General features: G+C 43.3%; 1 protein-coding gene and 1 non-coding gene across 3 annotated transcripts in view; one reads left to right on the top strand and one right to left on the bottom strand.

Annotated features, from left to right (window-relative positions):
* ROR1 (receptor tyrosine kinase like orphan receptor 1) overlaps window positions 1–27125 on the bottom strand; it is a 475596-nt gene that overhangs the window by 250206 nt on the left and 198265 nt on the right. The window lies entirely within an intron of this gene.
* Window positions 26780–27005, top strand: LOC128575752 (small nucleolar RNA U3). Its single transcript, XR_008377149.1, has one exon. It is a non-coding gene; the product is annotated as a small nucleolar RNA U3 (small nucleolar RNA).

The raw sequence follows: 27125 nt of genomic DNA, 5'->3' as shown, positions 1-27125 counted from the left end.
TGCTGGCCATCCCTCTCCTGCCTTCTACACTCCCGCAGACCAGGCCAAGCCTCCCAAACCAGGGAAACCTCCCAGGACACCAGCTCTCAAGACACCACGAGGAAGCCTGCACCAGTGCAGACCAGCAGGGTCTACACCCCGGTCATACAGGTATATTGGGTGGACCCCTTTCTCACCTGAATGGACATTTCTGAAGATAACACAGGATCTGTCTCTAGGCAAGGCAAGGTAAGGTAAGGAAAGACCAGTCCCAACATGAGAGCCCTCACTTTAAGACAAGCATGATTCTGGGCCTTGGGAGATGTTTTTACTCAGTCCTCTGGGCTTCCAACCCTCCCCAGGACAGACTAGGGTACTGGTGCTGGGACAGAAGATCTGTGTGGCTGGGGCAGGTACTGGGGAGGCTGTCACACCTCAGTCATCTTCTGGCTCTGTTCTTGGTTAAGTTGTTTAACCTGTTTGACTTTGGGCTTCTCAGCAGCAAAACACAAGGCTGTGTGAGGGAGGGATGAGAGGATGTCAGCCTCAGGCCTGCGCCCCACAGAGCAGGCAGATGAGCTGTGGGCAGAGGCCGTCATTTCTATCAGTGCCCCTGTTGTACTGAACAACACTGCTGTAGGTTTAATACTGTTACACTATTGTTAAAAATGACACCAAACTGATTTCAGGTTTCCCCAATCCAGCAGCGTGAGTGACTCAGACAAATGTGTATTTTTTTCTTCTAATAATTCCCAGAATGAAAAGCCTTGTATGTGCTCCCTGCACAATCTGCTAACCAGATCACTACAGGTTTGGTGGGGCTGTTCCTACCTTTGCTTTCTCCTGAAAACCTCACCCAGGGAGCTTGGTAAAGAGTGAATTAGGTTTTCAGGCAGACAGTAGTACAGCTCCAGAGACAAGTGCCCTTTGAGGGCAAGTGCTCCTTGGTCCTCTCACACAGAACACCAGTATGGCTGAGGCCATCCCTCCCGTACAGAGCTCGGTGGCTGAGGCCACCAGCTAAACCCAGACCTGTTTTCTAAGCTCAACATAAACCATTTGGGACTCCTGTTGACAGACGTAAAAGAGAAAGAGATTGAAAGCAGCCTTGGAGATAACAGCTGAGGTCTGTGTCTGCCCAGGCCCCACCTGACAAGTACCACTGCCTCCAGATGATGCCTCTCACAGAAGCTTTGGCTAGTGACAGGTACAGGGCCAATGGGAGCGCTTTTCCAAGTCCTCCCGTTCAGAAAGCAGCACATTAGTACGTGGAGAAGTTCTCCCTGGTCCCAGGCAAGAACACTAAAATGAGCAGCAGCGACTTTAGTTCACACAAGTCTCACGTTACTCTGTTATGTGGGTCAGACGTACACGGGCTGGGGTCGTGGCAGCATCCCCAAGGAGAAGCATTTTGTCGGGAATCTCTCTGCCCTCTCATTCCCTCAAGGGACCTCCCACCACCTCCATAAACTTGGGCTAGTTCTTCAAACCCTCCAAGCCTCAGCTGCCTCATCTGTATAGCAGAGAATGTAGTAACAACGGTATTTCCTTTTATTTTAAATTGGATCTTTGGTGCGATGGTAGGGCGGGGGAGGTGAGTGGTAACCCTAACCCTGTTCATGGCACATCATCACCAGTCCAGGAAAGACCATGTTCTCTCTCTTGCTGACTCTTCCACTTACTCCCTTTAATCTGCACTCCCACCCCCAGAATTAATTCCACACTGTTTGATGTACATGCTTTTGTTCCCAAACACTCTTGCAAATGTGCACTGTTGTTTGTGTGTGTCTTATTTTCACAATTAGAATACTGCTTTGGGAGGCGGAGCAAGATGGCGGCCGAGGGGCAGCTTCCTTGCATCTGGGCACCGTGAGTCTGGGGAGATAGGACTCCAGGCATCTCTGGCTGGCAGGATCTCCCTATCATCACCCCTGAGAGGATACAGGGAGTCCACGAGAGACTTCTGGACCCCAAGAGGAGGACTAAAACAGTGGAAAACCGGCAAGTGGTCGCGTGTGGTCAATCAGTCTAAACCCGCCCGCAACTGTTTAAGTTCAGTAGCAGCAAGACTGCAAACCAGAAAGGCCTTACCTGTGAACTGTTTTGGTGTCTCTGGACTTGGCACTCAGCTGAACTGCCTTGGGGAGAGCCTGAGTGGAAGTGCGGAGAACTTTGGCCTTTGTCTAGGGCCCCAGTCTGAGCTGCTGAGCCAGACAGAGCTAATAGTGTTTGGCTCTGGGTCACAGGCAGACATTGTGAGCAATCTGCCCCGGCAAGCTCCGCCCTCAGGGTCGTAGAGCTGGAATTGGGTGGGAGCTGGTAACCCAGCGACCAAGTAGCCTACAGGCAGGGTCTGAGCCGCCTTGCAGCCCTAACCCTCGGGGGCAGAGGGAGACCAGTTTTGACACACAGGGTAAGTGGATAGCCACGTCAGCAGTGATTCCAGCGACAAGCACTTCCCTGAGAAAGCTTCTGCTCAGTAACTGAACAAGTTCAAAGTGCCTTTTAAGTGGGCTGAAGAGAGATTTAGGGTGTCTACCTGCTGGGGTTTGAGAAACTAGCAGCCTCCAGTCATATCAGAACTGTGATTAACATCTCATACCCCAGAAGACCACGTGTTGCCCACACAATGTTCAATAACATATACATACTGCTTTGTTTTTGGTTGTGTTTTTTGTTTGTTTGTTTGTTTTTTTTGGTTTGGTTGTTTTTTTTGTTTATTTTGATGTTGTTGATTGTTGTTTTGTTTTTTAAGTCCAAACTTTTCCATACAGATCCTTTTTCTTTCTCAATTTTTCTAGTTTAATTATAATTTCCCATTGCTGCCTATTTCAATAATTAGAACTTCATTTTTGTTAGTGTTTCTACCGCTATTACTTGGTTTTTCCAGCCAATTTTATCCCGTAAAGTTTTCTGTTTGCTTGTTTTGGTTTGATTTATAGCATTTCTGTCTTTCCTCTCTACTTGGTGGAGGTGGGGTACTGTGTCTGATCAGGTTAGCAAAGAGCTGCTGACCTCAAGGGAACCACCCAAATGGGCACCCCCAGAAGGTGGTTTTTTTTTTAAGGTTGTATCAAAGTACCCTACTGTACACCTATATTGATCTGTCTCCCTCTTTCTGTGCCTCTCTTCTTTTTGTCAATATTCCTTTTACCCACCCCCTCTCCTTTCTCTATTTTTCGTTTTTTTTTTCTTATCAATCGGTCCTCCTTTCTTTCATCCCTTTTTTGCTCTTCAACCTTCTCACCCTTCTGGTCCTGTAACCCTTAGTCCACAGGCACGAGAACTTAAAGAGCAAGAGGAAGTGAAAGGAAAATTAGGGCAAGGAAACAGATAAAAGTAATCACTCGTGATGAAGAATCAGCAGAAAACTCCAGGCAACATGAAGAACCAGTCCAGAACAACCCCGCCAAGGGACCATGAGGTAGCTACTGCAAAGGATTCCACCTATACAGAAATGTTAGGAATGACAGAAAGGGAATTTAGAATACACATGTTGAAAACAATGAAAGAAATGATGGAAACGATGAAGGAAACTGCTAATAAAGTGGAAAATAACCAAAAGGAAATCCAAAAACAGAATCAAATCAGAGATGAACGATATGAAGAATATAAAAAGGATATAGCAGAGCTGAAGGAAATGAAACAATCAGGGAACTTAAAGATGCAATGGAAAGTATCAGCAACAGGTTAGACCATGCAGAAGAAAGAATTTCAGAGGTAGAAGACAAAGTTTTTGAGATAACTCAGATAGTAAAAGAGGCAGAAAAGAAGAGAGAGAAAGCAGAATGTTCACTGTCAGAATTATGGGACTTTATGAAGCTTTCCAACATACGAGTTATAGGAATTCCAGAAGGGGAAGAAGAATGCCCCAGAGGAATGGAAGCCATACTAGAGAATATTATAACAGAAAATTTCCCAAATATCACCAAACATTCTGACACACTGCTTTCAGAGGGCTATCGGACCCCAGGTCGCCTCAACTCTAACCAAGCTTCTCCAAGACACATTGTGATGAACCTGTCCAAAGTCAAGACAAAAGAAAAGATTCTGCAAGCTGCCAGGAGTAAGCGCCAGTTGACCTACAGGGGCAAATCCATCAGATTGACTGCAGACTTCTCTAATGAAACTTTCCAAGCAAGAAGACAATGGTCATCTACCTTTAATCTACTTAAACAGAACAATTTTCAGCCCAGAATTCTGTACCCTGCTAAGCTAAGCTTCAAAATTGACGGAGAAATCAAATCATTTACGGATATACAAACATTGAGGAAATTCACCACAACAAGACCAGCTCTACAGGAAATACTTCAACCTGTTCTGCACACTGACCACCACAATGGATCAGCAGCAAAGTAAGAACTCAGAAATCAAAGGACAGAACCAAACCTCCACACTGATGCAAAAGATAAAACTAAGCAATGACTCTCACAAAATAAGACGAATAGAATACTACCACACTTATCAATTGGCTTGAATTCCCCACTGAAGAGACATAGATTGGCTGACTGGATTAAAAAACACAAGCCATCCATTTGCTGTCTGCAAGAAACACACCTGGCTTCAAAAGACAAATTAAAGCTCCGAGTCAAGGGTTGGAAGACAATTTTTCAGGCAAATGGCATTCAGAAGAAAAGAGGAGTTGCAATCTTATTTTCAGATACATGTGGATTTAAAGCAACTAAAGTCAAAAAAGACAAAGATGGTCACTTTATATTGGTCAAGGGAAAAATACAACAAGAAGACATTTCAATTCTAAATATCGATGCACCCAATTTAAATGCTCCCAGATTCTTGAAACAGACCTTACTTAGTCTGAGCAATATGATATCTGATAATACCATAATAACAGGGGACCTTAACACTCCTCTTACAGAGCTGGACAGATCCTCTAAACAGAAATTAAACAAGGATATAAGAGACTTAAATGAGACCCTAGAACAATTGTGCTTGATAGACGCATATAGAACACTCCATCCCAAAGATAAAGAATATACATTCTTCTCATCACCCCATGGAACATTCTCCAAAATTGATCATATCCTGGGACACAAAACAAATATCAACAGAATCAAAAGAATTGAAATTTTACCTTGTATCTTCTCAGACCATAAGGCACTAAAGGTGGAACTCAACTCTAACAAAAATGCTCGACCCCACCCAAAGGCATGGAAACTAAACAATCTTCTGTTGAATAACAGATGGGTGCAGGAAGAAATAAAACAGGAAATCATTAACTTCCTTGAGCATAACAACAATGAAGACACAAGCTACCAAAACCTGTGGGATACTGCAAAAGCAGTTTTGAGAGGAAAATTCATCGCTTTAGATGCCTACATTCGAAAAACAGAGAGAGAGTGCATCAACAAGCTCACAAGCCACCTTATGGAATAGGAAAAAGAAGAACAATCTAAGCCTAAACTCAGTAGAAGAAAAGAAATATCCAAAATCAAATCAGAGATCAATGAAATTGAAAACAAAAGAATCATTCAGAAAATTAATGAAACAAGGAGTTGGTTTTTTGAAAAAATAAATAAAATAGATAAACCATTGGCCAGACTAACGAGGAATAGAAAAGTAAAATCTCTAGTAACCTCAATCAGAAATGATAAAGGGGAAATAACAACTGATCCCACAGAGATACAAGAGATCATCTCTGAATACTACCAGAAACTGTATGCCCAGAAATTTGACAATGTGAAAGAAATGGATCAATATTTGGGATCACACCCTCTCCCTAGACTCAGCCAGGAAGAAATAGACCTCCTGAACAGACCAATTTCAAGCACTGAGATCAAAGAAACAATAAAAAATCTTCCAACCAAAAAAATGCCCTGGTCCAGATGGCTTCACTCCAGAATTCTATCAAACCTTCAAGGAAGAGCTTATTCCTGTACTGCAGAAATTATTCCAAAAAATTGAGGAAGAAGGACTCTTCCCCAACACATTCTATGAAGCGAACATCACCCTGATACCAAAACCAGGAAAAGACCCAAACAAAAAGGGGAATTTCAGACCAATCTCACTCATGAACATAGACGCAAAAATTCTCAACAAAATCCTAGCCAATAGATTACAGCTTATCATCAAAAAAGTCATTCATCATGATCAAGTAGGCTTCATCCCAGGGATGCAAGGCTGGTTTAACATACGCAAGTCCATAAACGTTATCCACCATATTAACAGAGGCAAAAATAAAGATCACATGATCCTCTCAATAGATGCAGAAAAAGCATTTGATAAAATCCAGCATCCTTTTCTAATTAGAACACTGAAGAGTATAGGCATAGGTGGCACATTTCTAAAACTGATTGAAGCTATCTATGACAAACCCACAGCCAATATTTTACTGAATGGAGTAAAACTCAAAGCTTTTCCTCTTAGAACTGGAACCAGACAAGGTTGTCCTCTGTCACCTTTACTATTCAATGTAGTGCTGGAAGTTCTAGCCAATACAATTAGGCAAGACAAGGAAATAAAGGGAATCCAAATGGGAGCAGAGGAGGTCAAACTCTCCCTCTTTGCTGACGACATGATCTTATACTTAGAGAACCCCAGAGACTCAACCACAAGACTCCTAGAAGTCATCAAAAAATACAGTAATGTTTCAGGATATAAAATCAATGTCCACAAGTCAGTAGCCTTTGTGTACACCAATAACAGTCAAGATGAGAAGCTAATTAAGGACACAACTCCCTTCACCATAGTTTCAAAGAAAATGAAATACCTAGGAATATACCTAACGAAGGAGGTGAAGGACCTCTATAAAGAAAACTATGAAATCCTCAGAAAGGAAATAGCAGAGGATATTAACAAATGGAAGAACATACCATGCTCATGGATGGGAAGAATCAACATTGTTAAAATGTCTATACTTCCCAAAGCAATCTACCTATTCAATGCCATTCCTATCAAAATACCAACATCGTACTTTCAAGATTTGGAAAAAATGATTCTGCGTTTTGTATGGAACTGGAAAAAACCCCGTATAGCTAAGGCAGTTCTCTGTAACAAAAATAAAGCTGGGGGCATCAGCATACCAGATTTTAGTCTGTACTACAAAGCCATAGTGGTCAAGACAGCATGGTACTGGCACAAGAACAGAGACATAGACACTTGGAATCGAATTGAAAGCCAAGAAATGAAACTAACATTGTACAACCACCTAATCTTTGATAAACCAAACAAGAACATACCTTGGGGGAAAGACTCCCTATTCAATAAATGGTGTTGGGAGAACTGGATGTCTACATGTAAAAGACTGAAACTGGACCCACACCTTTCCCCACTCACAAAAATTGATTCAAGATGGCTAAAGGACTTAAATTTAAGGCATGAAACAATAAAAATCCTCAAAGAAAGCATAGGAAAAACACTGGAAGATATTGGCCTGGGGAAAGACTTCATGAAGAAGACTGCCATGGCAATTGCAACAACAACAAAAATAAACAAATGGGACTTCATTAAACTGAAAAGCTTCTGTACAGCTAAGGACACAATAACCAAAGCAAAGAGACAACTCACACAATGGGAAAGGATATTTGCATATTTTCAATCAGACAAAAGCTTGATAACTAGGATCTATAGAGAACTCAAATTAATCCACATGAAAAAAGCCAACAATCCCTTATATCAATGGGCAAGAGACATGAATAGAACTTTCTCTAAAGACGACAGACGAATGGCTAACAAACATATGAAAAAATGTTCATCATCTCTATATATTAGAGAAATGCAAATCAAAACAACCCTGAGATATCATCTAACCCCAGTGAGAATGGCCCACATCACAAAATCTCAAAACTGCAGATGCTGGCATGGATGTGGAGAGAAGGGAACACTTTTACACTGCTGGTGGGACTGCAAACTAGTACAACCTTTCTGGAAGGAAGTATGGAGAAACCTCAAAGCACTCAAGCTAGACCTCCCATTTGATCCTGCAATCCCATTACTGGGCATCTACCCAGAAGGAAAGAAATCCTTTTATCATAAGGACACTTGTACTAGACTGTTTATTGCAGCTCAATTTACAATCGCCAAAATGTGGAAACAGCCTAAATGCCCACCAACCCAGGAATGGATTAACAAGCTGTGGTATACGTATACCATGGAATACTATTCAGCCATTAAAAAAAATGGAGACTTTACATCCTTCGTATTAACCTGGATGGACGTGGAAGACATTATTCTTAGTAAAGCATCACAAGAATGGAGAAGCATGAATCCTATGTACTCAATTTTGATATGAGGACAATTAATGACAATTATGGTTGTGGGGGGGGAAACAGAAAGAGGGAAGGAGGGAGGTGGGTGGGGCCTTGGTGTGTGTCACACTTTATGGGGGCAAGACATGATTGCAAGAGGGACTTTACCTAACAATTGCAATCAGTGTAACCTGGCTTATTGTACCCTCAATGAATCCCCAACAATAAAAAAAAAAAAAAAAAAAAAAAAAGAACACTGCTTTGGGTCTCTAAATTTCTTACCTCTTTTTAGCCAGCACTGCTTTTCAGATTCATCCTTGTGGTTACGAGCACAGCTACTTCACTCCTTCTAACCTATGCCGGACTTTTGTTCTTCGCCCAGCTTTGTGCCCCGGAGGCTGATCTCTGTAGACATATAACCTGGCACATAACCGATGCCCACTGGCTTCTGGGTATATCTGACCAGTGAGAGGCACCCCCAGAAGACTGAGGCTGGAAGGGAGAGAGGCTGGATTTGCAGGAGCCACCTTGCCTCTCCTCCACTGTCCTTCCCTTGTGCCTTACTGAGCACGTGACCCTAGGTCCCTTCTGTCACAGCCATAGTTCCTGCTGGGATGCCCTTTACATGGCTCCAGTCTCACTGGGCTCCAATTACAGCATCCCCCTCTTTGGCCTTCAGGCCTAATTGCTAGACCCTGGCTGCCTTTCTGTCCCCGTAAATTCCTTAACTTTGTCCACCATCATAAATGGTGTGTTCATTACATTCTCTTCGGTTGAACTATTCTCTTGAGAACACCATCCTTTTCCTGATTGGGCATTTATTTGATACAGTACCCCAGAGTTTGCATCCATTAAATTTTACCTATATAATCTCTCAGGGTAAGATGGTTAATTTTTGTGTGTTGACATGCCTGGAAGCTCATATGTGTGGTCAAACATAATTCTGGATGTTTCTGTGAGTGTGTTTTGGATAAGATTAATACTTACATGGGTGAATTCTGAATAAAGCAGAGTGTCCTCTAAAAGTGGGGTGGGCTCATCCAATTAGTCAAGGCTTGAACACAGCAAAAGGCTGACCTCCCAGAGTAAGAGGGACGTTTGCCAGTGGCTGGCCTTCAGACAGGAACCACAGTGTTCGCTCCTTCCTGGGCCATCAGCCTGGCAGGCCTTGGACCTGAGCTGAAGCATCAGCATTGCCCTGGTCTCCCACCTGCCACCCCACCCTGCAGATGTTAGACTTGCTGCCTCCACGCTGCAGGAACCAACTCTTTGTAATAAATCTCCTTCTCTATATATACATGTCCTACTGGTTCTGTTTCTCTGGAGAACCCTGACTAACACAGATGGACATTCAGATGGTCTCCAATACCCAGATACCACCACCAATGCTGTGATAAGCATACTTGTACACATTCCCTTGTGGAACATGAGAAGTTCCACGGCTTATACAACTAGAAGTGAACTCTCTGGGTCACAGAGTGACACAGCAACATGCAGTGTTATCAAGCATGATGCTATAACAAAACTATAACATTTTACGATTACTTATAGAGTGTTTACATGTGCCTGGAAATTGCAGAATAATCTCCAAAATAAAAGTAATTCCTGCCCATACTGAATTTTTGACAGAAAAGTATATAAATGACCTGACACAAAGTAAGTACCCAATAACAGTATAATTATTATTGGAATCAAAGTCATCCACACACAGCTGAAATCTACACTAACACAACTTTGCTATTACAGGAAATTGTTGGCCAAGAAGACAAAGGTTGCAAATAATTTCCCAAAAAACTAATTTAATAAACATTGAAGTGGCCAACTTTTTCATAGAAAACATAAACTCACTGTTTACTATCCTCTTCCCCTCCCTTAAGGCGGGGGGTGGGGAATTAAGTCAAAATTCCTGGGTTCTAACCTTATTTAGGCTACTCACTGGATAACCTCTAGTATGCATTCACCCTATGGACAAATAACCTCTCCAGCCCTCAGCATCCTCGTGTGTAAAATGATAGTTCCTAAGGCATTCCCAATACCAAACATGCAAAAATCAGTGCAGACGGTCATCACCAACAAAACTGGAATTTCTTGGGAACTTGAATGTAAGTACTCTTATAACTATCCAAGCTATGGAACAGAAGATACAATTATTTTCCTTCTATAAAAGAAGTGAAAAATTTTGGCATGGATGTGCACCAGCATGCAGCCTAAGGGAGTGTGTGTCAGAGGCAGGGGTGAGCAAGGCAGAGACACCGCAATGATGGAGCATCACAGAAGAGGACAGTGAAATGCCATGGCGAGAATGCCACGGTGAGAGTGCCACGGCGAGAGAGCCACGGCGAGATGCCGCGGCGAGGGAGCCACGGCGAGGGTGCCACGGCGAGAGAGCCACGGTGAGATGCCACGGCGAGATGCCACGGCGAGAGAGCCACGGCGAGGGTGCCACGGCGAGATGCCACGGCAAGAGAGCCACGGCGAGGGTGCCACGGCGAGAGAGCCACGGCGAGAGTGCCACAGCGAGGTGCCATGGTGTAGGTGCCACGGTGAGAGTGCCACGGCAAGATGCCACGGTGAGAATGCTATGGTGAGAGTGCCACAGCACCTCCCTCGTGTCTGGTGCTACTCTAAACTGGATGACTCCTTGGATCAGGGGTCCTCAAACTTTTTAACAAGGGGCCAGTTCACTGTCCCTCACACTGTTGGAGGGCTGGACTATAGTTTTAAAAAAAACTATGAACAAATTCCTACGCACACTGCACATATCTTATTTTGAAGTAAAAAAAACAAAACGGGAACAAATACAATAACCACCTCATGTGGCCAGCAGGCCGCAGTTTGAGGACCCCTGCCTTGGATTCTTTTTTTTTTTTTTTTTTTTTTTTAATTTGGCCGGGGCTGGGTTTGAACCCACCACCTCCAGCATATGGGACAGGCGCCCTACTCCTTGAGCCACAGGCGCCGCCCCCTGCCTTGGATTCTTAAAGCACTCCGTACCAGGTCAGTGTTATTACCATCTCTATTTTACTGGTAGAGAAATTCAGTGAAGACAGGCAATTTTCCAGAGTTGCTGAATGGAAATTACAACCAATTTGGTACAGTTTGAGCATCCCTAATCTGAAAATCCAAAGCTCAAAATGCTCCAAAATCTAAAATTTTTGAGCGCTAAACTGGAAAATTCCACACCTGGCCTCGTGTGACACGTCACAGTCAAAACGCAGTCAAAACTTTGTTTCAGGGCAGCACCCATAGCTCAGTGGTTAGGGCACCGGCCACAAGCACTGGGGCTGGTGGGTTCGAACCCAGCCCAGGCCTAAACAACAACAACAAAAATAGCTAGGTGTTGTGGCTGCTACTCAGGAGTCTGAGGCAAGATAATCACTTGAGCCCAGAAGTCTGAGGTTGCTGTGAGCCGTGACACCACAGCACTCTACTGAGGATGACAAAGTAAGACTCTGTCTCAATTAAAAAAAAAAAAAAAAACTTTGTTTCATAAATAAACTTAACAAAAACATATAAAATTTTCTTCAAGCCATGGTATATATGAAACATAAATGAATCTTGGGTTGTTTTGTTTTGTTGTTTTTTGAAAAAAAGTCTCACTTCGCTGCCCTTGGTAGAGTGCCATGGTGTCATAGCTCACAGCAACCTCAAACTCAGGCTCAAGAGATTCTCTTGCCTCAGCCTCCCAAGTAGCTAGGACTACAGGCGCCCACCACAAAGCCCGGCTGTTTTTACAGATGGGGTCGCTCTTGCTCAGGTTGGTCTCGAACCTGTGAGTTCAGGCAATCCACCTGCCTTGGCCTCCCAGAGTGCTAGCATTACAGGCGTGAGCCACCATGCCCAGCCATAAATGAATTTTGTGTTTAGACTTGGGTCCTATCCCCAAGATATCTCATTATGTATAGGCCAATATTCTAAAAATCTGAAAAAAAAAAAATATATATCTGAAATCTGAAACCCTTCTGGCCCCAAGCATTTTGTGTAAGGGATACTCAGCCTGTACTTTCACTTTTCTATATCCCTTTGGAGATAATACTAATAAGCATTAAAACCACATGATTGACAAAGGGAAGAAGAAAAAAGACACCAAGAAACCAAGGATATAGATCGTCCTCATGCTAGAAATTTCTCAAAATTGATGATAATTTCACAGTACCCTAGTTTAACAGCAGAGGATACCTAGCTGGCATGGTGCTGGCCTTCAGCTAGACTCAGGGGTGTCCAACCTGCAGTCTGTGTGCTGATTTTGTGAGGACTTTTTGCTTCTCTCTGGTGTCAGATATCACAAAAAGTGTGCACAGACCCTTTTTTCATTATTGTTTGTGTGTTTAATGTGTGGCCCAAGATAACTAGTATTCTTCCCAAGTATGGCAGAGGGAAAAAAAGGCTGGACACCCCCGCTAGAGAGATGTGGCTTGTATTTATTAAGTTAGATCATCTCTCTAGTTCTATCCAATATGTTGTTAAGGTGAAAGAGAAGCAAGCCTAACTCCATTTTGTTATAATTCTTGTTCCTGAGAATCAGTGGAAAAGTAAAGCAGGTCTGATTCCATTCTGTCGTTTTTGTCACATTTTATTTCTTTAAAAAAACTAGTTCCACTTGCCTCCCCACTCGTTGCATAGCATTCTAAGTGTACCTGGTTAGAACTGTTAAAATTATTAATATTGTGTACAAAGTCACTAATTCCCTCTGTGACAACAACTCTCATGATTATGTTAAAGTGATCTTCATACCATCTGTATATAATATTGAAATGTTAACAGAACAAGCTTAATTCCATTTTACTATTTACTCCTTTTTACCTTCAACTAGTTCCTCTTATTTTCCCTCCCACTATAACTTTAAATTCCTTTAGCTAAAACTGTTAGTAATGTAAGTTACTAACCCCATAACCCTTATGATTATAGCTTTTTATGATCATGCTGTTTACGACCCTCACCTGTGAGTCCCCCCTCCCTTCATTACCTGGGGACATTGTAAATTGTATCTGCTTTGTAAAGAAAAAATTGCTAATTGCTCTCGTGATCCTAGCATTGTGTAAACTGACTCAGCCGCCTTACCCTCAGTTATTTCCCCTAACTGCTGTTTTCGCTTCTGTAACTATGCTCGCTTGCCCCCTGGAAAAACTTTGCCTTATAAAAGTCAGAGCCTCAGACAACTCGGGGCTGCCCCCAGAAACCCCGTATTGGACACTGAGGCAGTTGACGGCTGACTCTTCAATAAAAGGACTCCTCTTTAATTTGACTTGTCTGGTAGAGTGGTCTTTGAGAGACTCCTGGGCATAACAATGTGATACTAGAATTTTTGATTTTTGAAGTTGGCCACTTTTCCCTCTCTGAGATCATTAGATTCATGTGTAAATATACAGGAGCAGCAGAGTGCGGCGGGCATCAGGTATGCGTCCTGTACCAGGCAACCCGTCCCCGATGGCTCCCCACCCAGCCTTTCCCACTGCTCTATGCCTTAGCGCCTTCACCGAGAACGCAGAGAATAGAACAAGGTCACCCAACCAGGACTTACACTCCATGCCTTATCTTTTGTCAAATCTACCACAGCTGCATGGCAGGGGTATCCAGTTTGTGTGTGTTATTTAACTCACAAATGCAGTATTGGCTTTCTAAAGGACTGTAAATTCCTTGAGGGCAAAAGCTCTACCATATACTTTGTTTTTGAAACCATATAAAATACATTTTTTCAAATTCCCCACAGCACTGTTATCCCAGAGAATGATCAAAAATACTTTCCAAATGAATGAATGTACCCTTGCAAATCATGATTTATTCTTCAGCCAATATTTGCTGCCTGTTTTAGCAATTCCCAGCATGAATTCTGGAAGATGGCAGGATGCTGGATGTACGCTCCAACAATGGGAGCTTCTCTCCTCAATCCCAATCACAGATCACAGATATTGACAAAATGTCACCCACCAACCAAAGGCTGGAAGGGGTCGGACCCCAGCAGACTAGACAGCATCAGCCTCAGACAAGATCGTGGGAGCTCAAGCCAGGGAGAAATTACATAACGCTCAGAAATTTGCTTTGGCACAGGGTGGGGACACTGTGGCACCACTTCGTGTGTGTTCAGCAATTTCAGTATCCCATGATTTTTCTGTTTTACACTTCTGGTCATAAAAAGGAAAGATTTCTGCATAACTGCTTAGGGACAGCTGACCCAAAAAAGATGATTTCAGAGAGCTCACCCAGGCAGCTAATTCTGCCATCTTTCCTATTAATTCATATTTTAAAAGACTGAAGAGGAGTCATTTTAAAAATGAAAATTTCATTGCTATTTCTAAGGCAAAAAAATAGACACAATTTAATTATGGACTTCTCTAGCCCAATGCTAGCATAATTCCATCAACAAGATATAGAGTGCTGTCCAAGAATGGTACTATAAAAACATAATCAACTTTTATTCATTCTGGAGATATTTCTAGCTTGAAGGTATTCCAGATTCCTTGATGCAGGGTCTTCCTTTTTTCTCTCCCTCTGCCAGCCATTCAGTTTTACACTAATGAGCACTTCCAGAGTAACAGGAGAAGATCATACAAGTTGGGCGATCATACAATTGTAGAGCGATTCCAGCAAATGGTCCACTGAGCTAAAAACCATATTTAATATAAGCTCTGACTGGTCTCTGTTTGCACAAATAGCTCTGATGCAAACATAATGTTGGGGTTGGGAGAAACCTGTAAGTCTTTTAGTGCAACCCACTTTACAGACTACAAAACTGAGGCACAATAGGGAGAAGTGTCTTGTCAGAGGTCGCAGAGACAGCCAGAGGCAGAGCAGGAATTAGCATCCAAATCTTCCGACTCCCAGTTCAGTGTTCTTCCCCCTTACATCATCAAGTAAATGTCACGTGAGGCCATGGCTCCAAGAAAGACATAGTAAGGGCTTATATTTCTAACACATTTTAAGAAAAATTCAAAAGTTGCAGATGCTGGCATGGATGTGGAGAAAAGAGAACATTTTTAAACTACGGGTGGGACTGCAAACTAATATAGCCTCTTTGGAAAGAAGTATGGAGAACCCTCAAAGACGTAAAAGTAGATTTGATCCCACAATCCCATTACTAGGCATCTACCCAGAAGAAAAAAAAAATCATCTTACCGTAAGGACATTTGCACTAGAATGTTTATCACAGCTCAATTTACAAGGGCCAAGATGTGAAAACAACCCAAGTGTCCCTCAACCCATGACTTGACTAACAAGCTGTGGCATATGTACACCATGGAATACTATTCAGCCAGATGGAGACTTTACACCTTTTGTATTTACCTGAATGGCATTGGAGAACATTCTCTTTAGTGAAGTATCATGAGAACAGAAAAGCAAGTATCCAATGTAACTCAATACTAATATGAAACCCATAGATAACTACACACCCTTGTGAAAGAAGAATACGGTTAAATTCAAAAAGGGAGGAGGACGGAGGGGGACTGGGGCACTCTTGCCTACTGGGCACAACGTAAGGGTACAGGGCACACCTCCTGGGTGAGGGGCACAGCTGCAACCTGGACTTTGACTGACAAACACAAACATTATAACCGAATCATCTGAACCGCTGCGTTAATCTGAAGTTAACATTTAACAACAAAGAAAGATTCAAGTACTGGCTACATTAAAGACTCATATTCCATTAATATTTTAGAGAGATCCGAGTCAGACCCACCTCAGGGGTGTTTCCCAACCTCCTGTTACGTGGTCTTTCTTGTGTTTTCTCCTATGCTCTTCCCCACAGCCCAGCAAAGTTGGTTTTAATATTTCCATTTTGCTGAGAATGAGGCTAAGGCTCAGAGAGGCAAAAAGAATTTGTTTAAGAGCACACAGCTAGTAAGAACTTCATCCCAGATTTAAATCCAAGTTCTCTGGCTTGGGACAGAGTCTTCCACTCACCTCAATGCTTTGCAAATGTCGATGATTCCCATTCTACCTTCACAGTTCTTGCTGCCAGAATTATTTACTTCATATTTCCCTTTAAATTCCTTATTTTTCACTGAAATACACTTAAAAACTCACTATTTTTATTTAAATAAATTTAGTCTTTATTTAAATATCTGTGAAATTATAAGTTTAATGGGTTAATTAAATAATCTTTATATGTAAGTTAAACATATAAAACTTCAAAAAAAAATTTTAACGTTTCCTCCATGCAGCACCCAAAATAATTGTGGGCAATGTCATCTACTGCACACTTTGAGAGCAGGCATTCATGGACAATGTTGTAAGAAATAAATACATCAGACACTCAGGGCTCAGCATTCACTATTTTTGTTAGTCACAGCTTCCTAACCTTCACTTCACATGTATCAGAATCACTCAAACACCCTTATTAAAATACATATTCCCAGACTCCAGTCCTAGATCTGGGGTGAAGTCCAGGAATTAGCTTATTTATTAATTTTTGAAATATTAAGCAATAATAATAATAATGCAAAGAAAGTAACATTCACATTGTCAAATAAGAGTATGTCTATTATAGAGTGCTTTGACTCTGAGGTTCAGTATGGAGTCATCAGTTAACTGCTTCCTCTTATTTTTTTTTCCAAAGTCTCAAAAAATAGACAACTAATATTAATAAATAAAAGTAAAAGATAATTTCAAAAAACAGATCATGCCAAATCTTATAGATAATAGAAAAAGAAGAAATACTTCAAAATCATTCTATTTAATCTGGATACACCTGATATTAAAATTGGAGAAAATATATTATTATAAAGGGGAAATTATAAACATATTTCACTTATTAATGAGGATGCAATACCCTAAACAACATATTAACAAGTTGAATTAAAAATTAATGTTTAAGTAATGTACTTTGTTCAAAATTAAATCTATTTTAAGTGAGAATTAGTCACTATTTTCTTTTCTTTTTCTTCTTTTTTTTTTTTTTTTTTTTTGAGACAGAGTCTCACTTTATCACCCTCGTAGAGTGCTGTGGCATCTTAGTTCACAGCAACCACAAACTCTTGGGCTCAAGTGATCCTTCTCCCTCACCCTCCAGAGTAGCCAGGACCACAGGCCCCTGCCATGACGCCTGGCTAGTTTTTCTATTTTTAGAGACGGGTCTCAATCTTGCTCAGGCTGGTCTCAAATTCCTGAGCTCAAGGGATCCTCCTACCTCGGCTTCCTAGAGTGCTAGGGTTATAGGCCTGACCCATGAATTAGCATTTTTTTAATAAATACCCAGTAAAGCTATTGCTAATGCCCCTAAAATCATATTTTGAGTAGTGCTGTATCCCAGTATTGGGGACTGTATGACTCCCTGAAGCAGCAGTCACTCAACATGACAGTCTCTATCAATGTTTCAAGTCAATTTTCCTTTCAACTTGTAGTCACCAAGTCACAAAGCTAAAGAGAAAGTCCCAAACAGATTGTCGCAGATTCTGCTCTCCGGTCTTCCCCTGTAGCCCTTTTACGGACCTCTGTTTCCCTCACCAGGGCCTGGGGGTAGAAGTTCACCATGTCAACATCATCACAGGTGGACCTGCCTGAAGCAGCACAGCCATAAACACGCTTCAGGAGTCTGGGGAGCGTTTGATCTTCTGCCTGGCCATCTCTGCTGTCATCCGCCTCGGCCTCATCCATCACAACAAAGACAAGGAGCTAAATTAGACAGCAAGAGCCAGTGTGGGGATCTCTGCAGAGAGACAGGACAGTAAGCATGCAGGCCCCGGGGGCAGAGGGGGTGAGCCAGCTGAGGAGGACAAAGGGGCAGCCCAGCCTCCATCCCGGACATGGGCTGTGTGCTGACTTGCGGCACTCAGCATTCCAAGGTGGCAAGGGTTGATCGTCACTGGGGTGTCTGCTCTTCAGCCTCCTTAAAACACTTAGTTGGCAACACTGACTATAAGGAAATTGTACAGGATTTCTAGCTCTCCTTCAAAAATCTGAAAATCTCCAGACAGCAGGCTCACATTCCAAGGCGGCAACAGAGGGCTGGAGGGAAGCTGTGGTCACTCCATCAGCAAGAGTCCCTGCCACTCCCACAACCTCTTAACCCATTTCTCCACCTCCCTGCCCTAACTTGAGTTTGAGTTTGTGAACTCTGTGCCACCCACCTACTAAGTAAAATTAAAATGTCATTACCACTTCTCCTTTTCTTCTTTCCTCCACAGACATCTATATTTGTTTAATGCCAGGGCCCAGGGACTAATTAACACCTCAAATAAACAAACTTATTGAGCCTAAAGCTGTAGTAGGCATGACCACAAGAGACAGATGTGAGCAAGAAAGTGAAAAGCACCAGGCTTGGAGTCTGGCTTGGTTTGTGTCTTCACGCAAATCACTGAACTCTCTGAGCCAGGCTCCCGTCAGGAACGTGAGAATGATAATAATACAGACCTCACAGGGCTGTTGTGAAAGATTTAAATAGGGATCTCAGGGTAGAAGGGAACTTCCCTATAAATACCCCAAAAAACAGAAAGTGAAGATACGCAGAGTGCAAAGACTGAAAAGACCACAGCCCGGGGAGAGCTCGAGGAAGCTCCAGGAAGGAGACCACCTTTAATCTGAGCCACAACACACACAGCCTCAGGTCTTGCTGACATGAGTGAGAAAGTTCTAGGCAAAGAAAGGGTAAGCGTACAAGGGGTTTCATCAGGGCTGCCGTGTGGCGCACGAACGCCTGGCTGGGCTGGAGAAGCTGAGGACACAGAGTGCACCGCCCCAGTTTCTGAGCCAACTCCTCCTCCTCACACCTGTCAGGTAGATATTCTGGTGAACACACCCCCCAGTCAGGCAGACCATGCCAGATCCTCCCCGCAGCTCCATTAGAATGTCCACAGTGAAAGAATTTCAGCCAATCTATGCAGCATTCTTTAAACTTGGCCAAATTTTACAAGAGTTAGAAAAACCATAAACATGGGTTTGTAAAAATATATATATACACAATATGTATATGTGTGTATGTACATATATACATATAAAACACAGGCACACCCACATACATTCTACAGATCATAAAGAGATGGCCTGACTGGTGGATGTCTGCACTCTCCAGGAAGTCAAGCCACCCTGGCATTTCATAATCAACATACCCCAACACCAGCTTGAGTACAAAATTTTTTTTTTTTTTTTTTTTGAGACAGAGTCTCAAGCTGTTGCCCTGGGTAGAGTGCCAAGGCATTCTCCAACTCTTGCAGCAGCACTTCAAGAGATCCTCTTGCCTCAGTTTTTCTCCTTTTAGTAGAGTCGAGGTCTCATTCATGCTCAGGCTGGTCTTGAGCTCAAGCAATCCACCTGTCTCGGCCTCCCAGAGTGCTAGGATTACAGGCATGAGCCACTGCGTCCGGCAATAAGATTTTAAATTACAAAATGCCAATGCATACTTAGTGCTTACAATGTACCAAACCTTGCTCTAAGGACTCAGCATATTATTAATGTTAACTCCACTAATCCTTGTCTGTGAGGTGAGTAATATTATTCTCATACAGATGAGAAAGTGAGGCAGAGGGAGTTGAATCATTTGCCCAAGGTTATAAACCTAATAAGTGACAGAGCTGTGGTTTGAACCTACCCAGTCAGAATTCAAAGTTGATGTTTTCGACGCTGTGCTCAACTGTCCATCACAGAAAATGTCAACATCTACTCAGGGAGTGAGGTTGGGGCCACAGAAGGTTCCAGAGAAAAACTGATCCCAACAGAAAGTGCTGGGTCCTCTGGCGACTGGGGACAGTGTTTGAGGGAAAGGAAGACTCACACAGCACATGCCTTACTGGTTAGAGTCTGCTTCTGCTTTTGAGAACCAGAAAAATCTAGGTCAGAGCCAGGTTCTTCAGCGTCCACCTGGGGAGGCGGCAAGCGTGGAGGCCTGTGGTGGTGCTCCACCCTCCGCTCTGTGCCCTGCAGCTGGTTGTTTAGCTTCTCTGGACCTCAGCTCTCTCTTCTGTATGATGGAGTAATTGTAGTTAGCTCACAGAATCGTTGGGGGATCAAACTAATTCATGTAATGTAAGAGCTCTCAATGAATGTTAACCATTATTCTTATCCAGGCACTTCCCCCTTTCTGAGAAGACTTACACAGTAGTTCTATGTGCGAGGCTCTTTATTCCAGTTTATTATTTCTAAAAGTGTGGTTGATCTTAGGGTTCAGTCATGTTCAGGCAGGGGCTAGAGATCAGTGGAAGGGCCACCCAAGTCAGTGTGCCAGAAGGGCTGACAAGCTCCCGCAGGGAAGACAGAGCTGAGTTACTAAGGTTTGGTTCGAGGAAGAACCAAAAGATCAAAACTATTGTTTAGTTATTATATCTGGCATAAAGATAGTACCATAATAATAATAATATCAACTTTATCAGATTGATATCATTGAAGTGACAAAACTTGGTTCATTTTTAAATCAATATTTTAAAAGTACTACAATTACCTATTATTGGACTGAATTCAGAAAAACACAAACTGAGGAGGCCCCTGCCCTCACCAAGCCCACCGTCTGCTGGTGAGGGGACACAGAGCAGGTGACGTGCACTGACACTGGGGACAGACGGGTGGGGTCCTGGGGCACGCGTTACAGGGCGTGTGACCTAGACTTGGGAGCTTGAGGGAGATTTCCTGGAAAAAGTAATGTCTGACTCAATATCCAAAGAATGAGATGGAGGCATCCAGATAAATGCAGGAAAATGAGTGCAAGGGAGAACTCCAGATAGAACAGTTCTAAGGAAAAGTGAGCATGATATGGAAGAAAGTAATTTCATATGGCTGAAGCTTTAACGTATAAGGGAAGGGGGGCAGGCAGGGAGACGGACAGGAGGCAGGGCCCGGCCACTGGGCCAGGTACCGCGCAGAGGAAGGCGGGGGGCAGAGTCACACTCCAGGACCCAGCTGTCGTCTGGAAGGTGAAGAAATGATGGATGTAACAGGAGAAACTGCAAGAGGACAGGGCGGCTCATTAGACAGGAGGGCAAAGAAAGGCTGTGTGGGGATCCGTGGCCTGGACACTGCACGGGCAACAGCACCACTCATGCTAGTTTGGAGAGAGGAAGAGCAGGGAGGACCCCAAACCCCGTTTTGCACAAGCAGGCTCCACACCGCTGTTAGACTCACAGCAGAGGAACCAGCCAGTCACTGTCCTGGCTCCACAAGTCTGCGGCTCAGGAGGGCGCCAGACCTGGCTGTCTGACCGGCCGTCACCCCTCAGTAAGCAGCATCTGCACTGATGGGGGACAGAGACTGTCCCGTGAGACTGGGGGATATGAGAGAAGAAGACCTGAAACCAAACCAGGGGGAGCAGCAGCACCTCAGGGAGGACAAATGAAACGAGAGCCATCTGCACCTTTCCCCCTATCCCCCGCAGGGCAGGGTGGGTCCTCCCACCAGCATGATTTCACTCTCAGCACCTGCCCCAAAGCAGCAACTCAGCAAATAATTCTTAAGTGAATGAGTAAATTGTCCAAAGTCACACAACCAGAAAGTGGCACAGCCACAGCAGTCTGGGTCATTCCAAACAGGGTTTCTTCTTCCTCACTTCACTAGGCACCCTGAGAGAATCCAGGATTTGGGGTGAAGTGAAATGGAAGGTTCTCTGCCCCTGTGCAGTACTCCCCATCATGAAACACTCAGTGGGAAATTAAATCCATTCGTGTTTTTATTTCCTGGGTCTGCACCACCTTCTGTGAACACTGAACTCTGTGTCACAGGAATTCCTGCAGACTTAGAGAGTCACTGGCTGTGCTGCCGTGGTCACTGGCAAAAAAGGTTTATGGAGTGAACTTCTCTTTCCGCCTGCAACCACAGTGCCACGGACGTGGATCTCAGCCAGCCTATTCAATCTGTGCTGCAGTCAGAACCTCTCACAGAAGGTCCTGATGCCAAACATGATGAGCAATGAACTTGGAGACAGAATAGCTCCATTCATTTCACTCTTTTCTGGCCATTTCCCAGGCAGAAAAGAAATTGGCATTGACGTTTTCAGTGTTTGCTACAGGATTATCTATATTTTAGACAAGACTTAAAATTTTAATTATAACTTTTCTCATAAGAAAAATAATGCTCATTGAAAAAAACTAAGAAGTGTTTAATAAAAGAATAAAAATATTTCATCATTCCACCATCCAGAAATAATCATTATCATTTGTAGTCATTCCTCTATGTTTTATATTTACTGTTTTAAATAGCTGAGATTGAACAACATATCTTTGTACACTGCTCCTTAATATATTTTAACGTACCTATATACAAAACTTGTACACTTATTCCCTTATTGTGGAGCATTTGTTTTGTATACAGTATTTCTAGTACCATAAATGAGGTTGTTATTATGACTTTATCCATAAATTGTTAACTACATTCTAGGCTATTTCTCTATTTCTCTGGAAAAGATTCCTAAACGTGAATAATTAGGACATAACTACTCAACCTTCTTTGACCTAACAGAAAAAATTCTTACCATCCATTTGTAAATTATCAACAAATACATTAGTCTACAGAGATGTACACACAGAAATGCCCTTACTAATATCTGAAAGTTCTAAAGGATACAAAAAGTCACGAGAAATTTATTCATCTGTTTTAAGAGGAATATCCTAAACAAATTTCCTTTTCCAGCATAAAAATCTTGTGTACAATTACCTTTTATCTTCACGTGAATGTTTATACATAAAGCATCACACCACACCCATACTCGACAGAAACCCAACCACCACAGGGGCCACGAAGTGTCATGGCCAGGCAGAGCTCAGTAAATCCTATTCAGGCAGCCCCCAAGTCACAAACATCTGACCCACACACCACTTACACTTACAAACGAAAGCCATTACAGTAAGTCCCTGAGTTACAAACATGTCTCTCACTTATGAATAGGACCTATTACAGGTAATATGTAAATGTACCTGCTCCAATTACATACAAATTTAATTTAAGAACAAATCTACAGAACCTATCTCCTTTGTAACCCAGGGACGGCCTGTACTCCCTCTCTCATTCTAAGAATGAAGAAGCTGGAGGCCAGATGGAAAAATCACCAACCTTAGTGATAAAGTCACACAAACAGTAAATGGTAGAATTAAGATTAGGGCAGTTCAATACTAACATCCTTCACGTGCCAGGGGCTGTACAGGGTCCCAGAGACGCGGGCGAGCACAGCAGGGAGGATGACAGCATCGGGGCTGGGGCAGGACAACCAACAGGAGGTGCTGACGTGTGGTGACACCTGTAGTCCCAATTACTGGAGAGGCAGGAGGATCACTAGAGCACAGTAGTTCAAGGCCAGCCTGGGCAACATAGTAAGACCCTGTCTCTTCAAACAAACAAACAACAACAACAAAAAAAGAGGCGTCATTAAAAGGAACTACAGAGGATGGCGCCTATGGCTCAGTGAGTAGGACACCAGCCCCATATCCTGAGGGTGGTGGGTTTGAACCCAGCCCTAGCCAAACTGTAACAAAAAACAGCCGGGCATTGTGGTGGACACCTGTACTCCCAGCTACTCGGGAGGCTGAAGCAAGAGAATTACCTAATCCCAGGAGTTTGTGGTTGATGTGAGCTGTGACGCCACAGCACTCTACAGAGGGCAATAAAGTGAGACTCTGTCTCTCAAAATAAAATAAAAAATAAAAGGAGCTATAGTAGAACCTCCACAGACGACCACCTTCCTGCATCATTCATCTCCTTGAATTGACCTAATTTTATAGACCAGACGTGCACCACCTTGTACACAGCAGGCCCAGTTCCTTACATTGACTGCCTCCCTATGTTGACTGGTTTATTACAGTCCCTTGGGTGGTCAACTTACAGAGATATTACTGTATATTGATTTTAGTTTCCTCTTTAGAATTTTTTCTGTCTCAATCTGAGTTCTAATAATGTCATTCCTCACAAAGGAATGAAAACTTCTTACATTGATTCCCACAACTTGGACACAGGATCTATCCAACAAGTTTCACCACAATGGCTAACATTTATTGAGTGTGTATTATCTGCCAAGCACCATTCTAAACCTTCTACTTACAGTAATTCCTTTGGATTGGGCTTCTCCTAAATCGTAACAAGTCCCCTTAAGAATTAATTTTAGAAAATCCTAAGGCTGGTGGGGTCAAATCACTAAATCTCACAGAGTTTAGAGAATCCAGTCTGTCAAGGCAGCGCCTAACCACAGTAGAACGCGACCATGAATGTGGGGAAAGTAAAGGCCACTGAAAAACAGGACGTGAGGGCCTCCTGGAAAGGTGTTACCATCTGGCATAGGAAACCGAGCTGAAGTAAAAACGATTCAGGCCACCTGGCTCAATATTTAGTCATTTCCAATTAAGAAGATTAAGCTTACCATAGCAACACAAACTCCCTCAGCTGAAACGAAAACTGAAATTTTAGCTTTCACTTCAGCCGAGGGACTTGGTGGAAACAATTTTTTCAGGTCACAGACAGAAAAAGCAACTAATGACAAACAAAAACAAAAGCCCAGAGGTTCTCAATTAGGACTGCCTAGTGTGACAGTCGAGGGTACATAATCTGGATGTAAAACCGTAAGAGACTCATTCAGCCATTCCTTAACTTTTTCTGATCTAAAAACTCAGACTAGATAACTTTTTGAAGTTTACTGATGTATCATACTTCTCATACCAGATGAGAATTATAACGGTAGAAAATTATACAAACCTTGGCATCAGTTTAACCCTATGCAAAACTCAAAAGCTTCAAGGTACAACAAATTGTTCTGATTAAAGCCAGGGTGGTGACTATGCCAACGTGCCCCGCCAGGTGTGCCCTGCCACCGTGAGGGGTGCACACAAGAGCCCGGTGTGGCTTGGTGTGCACAGGTGATGTTCAGTGAAGGGCCTCCCAGCCGTCCTTCTGACAGTTCCGAGAAGCAGAACCAACAGAGCTGTGTGTCTTTCAGCCGCTTGGCGTCCCGTCTACTTGTTTGACAACATCCAAAGGAGCTGACCGTTTTTAACCACACCAGACACATTATGTGACAGAGCATGAAGACAAGACTGAGGAAGGAGTGTGAGTGACAGACATTCAGTGTCTGCCCTGTCCCTGGTGGGCATGGCTCTCAAACTCTAACATAGGAATAAGCTGAAAACAATGTTTTCATAGCAATCCTATGAGAGGTCATTATTGGTAACAATCTTAGTCTTTTTTAAAGAGGAATAAACTGAAGCTTAGAGGTTTTTGCCTTGCCCAAGGTCACACAGTAGCTACTATAAGAGGTGGTGTTAGACTCTCAGTCCACCTGACTCCAAAGTCCTTGTGGTTTCCATGGCTACCATCACTGCCTTCCATATGTGTTCAAGATCAACTCAAGCTTAGTTCATTATTTTGTCAACTACTCTGAAACCTAATAGTCTCTAAAACAGACTATCATCTTTAATATGGAACTGATCTAATCATATCTGAGTCCCTAGAGGCAGGAAGCAGAGCTCCGGGATTACACTCAAGGAATGAGGTGGCAAAGCATAGCAGAATGAAACACTCAGGGGCTGCGAGAGACAACTGTGCAGTCCCTGGTGCAAACAGTCCTCCCAAACAGTGTCTCTGCACAGCTATAATGCTCAGGGGCTGCGACACGTAACCGTGTGGATCCTGGTGCAAAAAGCCCTCTCAAACAGTGTCTCCGCCCAGCTGTAACGCTCAGGGGCTACGACACGCATCTGTGCAGGCCCTGGTGCAAACAGTCCTCTCAAACAGTGTCTCCGCACAGCTGCATGCTCAGGGGCTGCGACATGCAACTATGCAGGCCCTGATGCCAACAGTCCTCTCAAACGGTGTCTGCACAGAGCTCCAATGCTCAGGGGCTGTGACATGCAACTGTGCAGGCCCTGGTGCAAACAGTCCTCTTATTGCCTTCACAGAATTTTGGAAACTCGGGATTTGATTTTCTTCCTCAAAAAAAATATTACAAATTGTGGTCAATTTGCTCAGATAGGTTTTACAAGTTGAGCTTTTCCTGAGCAAATGCAATGTCTGGATGTCTGGGAAAATGTTAATAAACAAACACTACTACTGAAGTTTCCAGTGACTCACTATTCGTGATAATAGCCAGCCAGTGCTGGGCACCTGTGCCTGTGAACCAGTACTGAGAAGCCAGGTGGTCTCACCCTTCCTGTTTAACAGATTGTAAATATTAATGTACACATCTAAGGTTACCCACGAGGCCGAGAGCATAGTGGGGACTGTGGCGTCATGCAGAGCTGGATTTGAGCCCTGCCACTTACCAGCTGTGATAAGTGTGGGCAAATGTCTCACCATCTCCAAACCTCAGGCTCTCTGTCTGTGAAATACGGGTAATGATCCTTTACGGTGTTGCATGAATAAAACAAGTGACAGTGTAATGTGCATAGCAAATCTAAAAGTGCTCAATAAACATGGGGACAGGTTAGGAGAATAAAAAAGAGAAAGCCATGAAGCGTTTTTTTTTTTTTTTTTTTTGTAGAGACAGAGTCTCACTGTACCGCCCTCGGGTAGAGTGCCGTGGCGTCACACGGCTCACAGCAACCGCTAACTCTTGGGATTAAGCGATTCTCTTGCCTCAGCCTCCCAAGCAGCTGGGACTACAGGCGCCCACCACAACGCCCGGCTATTTTTCTGTTGCAGTTTGGCCGGGGCTGGGTTTGAACCCGCCACCTTTGGTATATGGGGCCGGCGCCCTACTCACTTAGCCACACAGGGATCATTTCTATAGTTTGTTACTAGAGAAGTCTCTCTGAATGTGTAGCGCACCGAAAACCATGAGGAGGAGGTGTAGCGTTTTCTTCTGAGCGTGAAGTTGGCATTTGGTGTTGCAGTTGCCATGAAGCGTTTTTAAGGAGCACAAAAGCCAAGAGCATGTCTCCTTATCTTGAGAGCTGAAAAAAGCAACAACGGACAAAATGCCTAATTGGCAAGTTAAAAGAATAGACTGGGAAACAGCCGTTTGGGCCAGTTGGACCAGCTTAACAGTATAAATTAATAGGCAGTTGACATTTTCTCCCCAAGGCTAGCATGTTCCTCTTTAAAAGCTAA

The sequence above is a fragment of the Nycticebus coucang genome, chromosome 22, assembly GCF_027406575.1.
Source record: "Nycticebus coucang isolate mNycCou1 chromosome 22, mNycCou1.pri, whole genome shotgun sequence".
Taxonomy (NCBI): Eukaryota; Metazoa; Chordata; class Mammalia; order Primates; family Lorisidae; genus Nycticebus; species Nycticebus coucang.
The sequence above is the reverse complement of the archived record's forward strand: the minus strand, read 5'-3'. Positions and strand labels throughout refer to the sequence as shown.